The sequence below is a fragment of the Sinocyclocheilus rhinocerous genome, unplaced genomic scaffold, assembly GCF_001515625.1.
Source record: "Sinocyclocheilus rhinocerous isolate Xijiao unplaced genomic scaffold, SAMN03320098_v1.1 scaffold675, whole genome shotgun sequence".
NCBI lineage: Eukaryota > Metazoa > Chordata > Actinopteri > Cypriniformes > Cyprinidae > Sinocyclocheilus > Sinocyclocheilus rhinocerous.
This window is the reverse complement of record NW_015629520.1, coordinates 156,649-160,320: the sequence shown is the minus strand read 5'-3', so window position 1 is coordinate 160,320 and position 3,672 is coordinate 156,649. Positions and strand designations below refer to the sequence as shown.

General features: G+C 37.5%; 1 protein-coding gene across 1 annotated transcript in view; it reads right to left on the bottom strand.

Annotated features, from left to right (window-relative positions):
* Positions 1-2,024, bottom strand: part of LOC107739070 (amyloid beta A4 precursor protein-binding family A member 2-like) — a 23,443-nt gene extending 21,419 nt beyond the window's left edge. Inside the window, exon 1 of the mRNA XM_016551051.1 lies at positions 1,929-2,024. The gene's annotated coding sequence lies outside the window, so the exon portion shown is untranslated. The remainder of the gene's footprint in view (positions 1-1,928) is intronic.
* Positions 2,025-3,672: the final 1,648 nt, after the last annotated feature.

Genomic DNA, 3,672 nt, shown 5'->3' with positions numbered 1-3,672 from the left:
TATGTTGGGGCGTGTTAGAACGAGCCGTTTTAGGAAGGCATGGTTGACTCTGAACTTTTATAAAGAATATCTCTTTGGATTTGAGACTTTAGTCTTTGCTACTTTACAGATCTTCTTTATGCACCAAGAGCTTGTAACACTCCAAAGAGAAAGGAAATATTGAAATCGCATCATATGACCCCTTTAAGCATGGAGATTCAGGGATAGCAATATGTTTTTCAGCTGTTGTTGAGATCAGTTTGCTAATCTATCTGCAGTTAATGTGGTTTATAAAAAGTTGCAAAGTAAATTGATTCTTATTCCTCATAAATTAGCCAACTCACAGTTTGCAGCTTCAGAGAAACTATGGAAATGGGCCCAGACCTTAAAAGAAAAAACAGCAAGCCTAAGCTGAAAATGTGATCTTGGTCTAAGCATGTAATCGAACACATTAGTATCGCTATTAGATCAGCAAGCAACTTCTAATTGGCTGATATACCTGTCTTCCTCAATGTTCCTTTATGTTCAGTGACTATCAATGAATTTGCAGAGGGTTTTTTCCATATGGTCTAAATCGTAGAGCTTTCTTATTCAGCAGTGCAGAAATGTGCCTTTATTTCCTTTTATGTGAAGCTCGTTCAATAAATTAGGTTTGAAATGAACAACTTTCAGTATCTGAATGCACTAAAACTTAGATTTATATAGATTATGTTCCCTGATGTCACTTGGAACTACAAGTAGGGTTCCCACATCTTTTGCCCACTAAATTTCAATGGCATTTACAGGGGTTCACACACATTTTGAACAATAAATTTCTATGTTTTGGGATTCATGATTCGCCATAAATTTCCATGACTTTCAAAGACTTTTCCAGGCCTAGAAACCACATATTTAAAATTACATCTCCATATTTTCTATTACTTTTTGATCAGAGGTATACTGTTAATAACTGGTTAAAAGAAAAGGATGGTTAAAAGATTGCTTAAAAGAAAAGGAAAATACAAGGATGTGCTCACATCTGACAAAGTAAATGGTCTGGTAAAGGACAATTACACAAACACAGAATCTGTCAGACATGGTCTGAAATTTAAAGGTGCAAGTACAACCTAGATCTGCAGGAAGTTGCTGTCTCATCTAAATGTAAATGCTTTTGTCTGGACAGTTCCCTGCTGAAATAAATAAATAAATAAATAAAATTACCAGCCTAAGCAATAATTACAGCTTTGTTGGCCTTAGGTGGTTTAAACTGGTCTCAAACCTGGCCAAGCTGGTGTTGAGCTGTATTAGCTGGTCTCTAAGTGTGACCAACACCATCTAAGTGCCCAAAACCCCCTCTAAACCAGCCAAAAGACCATGAAAGCAGTTTATGCAGGTTTAAGCTGCTTTTCAGCATGGTTGTATTGGTCAGAAAATTGTATGGTTTTTTACAGCTATTGTCATATATAACAGCTTCACAAAACATTCTTGCAATTCTGAATTTTAAATACTTTGAAAAGTTTCTCAGTGAACCTCCTTCAGCACCAAATAAGCCTCATAACCAGCGGTTCTGACGTCACATCCATTCTCCCAGTGATCTCGAGACGGAATTAATGCAACATCCATCGACCAGGACTCCCAACAGCCCACATGAATACAAACTTCTAATCCTTAAAATCGAGAACAAAATATTCTTGTTTCTGCACATAACATCATAGGAAACATTTGCCCGCCTCATATGCAGAGAATATAAAGATACGACGCCGTTTCATTGTCACCGAGACGCCACATGCATGTGCACGCGCTTAAGCCCTGCACTCACTCTAATAACATCACAATAACATGTGGCGATGAGCATTAGCAGGATGTGTATTTTGTCTTTCAGGGCAGTTCATATAAAACTGACTAAAATCGAAGCGGCTACCATATACTTTAATACCGACTATAAGCTTTTAAAACGAACAAATGCTTACCGGAGCCAGTTTGGCGTTGCTTAGCCAAATATATACTGTTCGTTGTATTGCTCAGACATTTACAGAGCAAATGTTAGGACATGTCTTTGACGAACCACAGATGCTGAGGAACGTGGCTGTAGCTTATACACACACCCTCAGCATCCCGGGACAATGAGGCGCTTTATGAGTTTTTTTTTTTTTTTTTAAAGAGACAGTCAAACACAGCAACGATCATTTTTATTATTCCTCAACTTAAAAAACATTTAATCGCTATAACAGGAAATTCCATTTCTAATGTCAACAAATGTAAAAAATAATACAAAGGACAACTATCTTGATCAATCAAATAGTTACTATTAAAGTCTAGGAAGAGAACTGTAATTGTGTGCATACTACATCTGTATACACTGCATACTGCATACTTTATAAAGCATATGTTACAGTATGTAGTATGCAAAACAGTACAATCCCAGCTGTGTCCAAAACCCAACCCTTATACCCTTATATAGTGCACTATTTGAGGGGACAGCCATTTGTCCATAGTGGACATTATGTGCACTCATTCAATCCCATAATTCACCTCAATAATGAGTGTAGCTAACGGCTACCCATGCACTGTATGCATCCCGCCGAATAAATTCCCGTACAACCCACACAGTGCATAGGTATTTTTAAGTGCCAGCCGTTGAGTGTACATTGGTTGTTATTGCAGTGTATTATGCGATTGAATGAGTGCACTCATTTATGAAAAGGTTTCAGACACCACTACAATGGCTGTTCCCTCAAATAGTGCACTATATAAGGTATAGGCAGTGATTTCGGAGAGTGCAGGATTTGCTACTTGTTAAAGCGTGATCAAATTAGCAAGATTTTGATGAAAATTCGTTGGTAAAGAGTCTGTTGTCTATTGTCAATAGTGTAGTGATATATGAAGCACAGCTCAAAAGTCACTTTCAAACCAAGCAACTTTCTGTTGGTCAACATGGCGAATTCACATGACCAGTCCCAGATAGCACACATACGTCTGCAAGATTAAAGATCGCTTCATCTGGAAAGCATCTGCTGTGTATAAAACATCTGACAGACGTCTCTAAGATGTCAGTTTAATATACATTCTAAATCATAAACATCTTAAAGACATAACGTCTATTTGACATCTGATAGGAAATGCCCTATAGATGTATTGCAGATGAGCAAACACTCTAAAAATATGTCTTGCAGATGTACAGTAAATGCGTCAAATAGACGTCTCCGTGATGTACGTGTGCTATCAGGGGTTGAACCCAATGCAAAATCTGTGTGAGGAAATGTTTCACCCTCATGCAAAATTCCAAACTGCATGGATTCCTATTAAAAAGACTGGATTTTGCCCACAAATATTTAGTTGGTTGCAGGGGGAGGGAGGGACACTGTAGTGAGAATTTGATTGGACGAAATCGGCGTAGTGTAGGATGAGATCATCAACATTTTGGTCCATTTTTAAGAAGAAAGTAAACTTTAAATGTGTATAGGGGCTTATATCTGCTAAAAGCTCATTTTGTTATGAGTACACTACGTTCATCAGCGTCTATTTGAGGTCTGCATTTACATCTGCAAAAAGTATTTTTAGAGTGTTTGCTCATCTGCAATACATCTATAGGGCATTTCCTATCAGATGTCAAATAGACATTTAGAAGATGTCTTTAAGATGTGTATGATTTAGAGTGTATGTAAAACTGACATCTTAAAGACATCTATCAGATGTTTGTACACAGCAGATGCT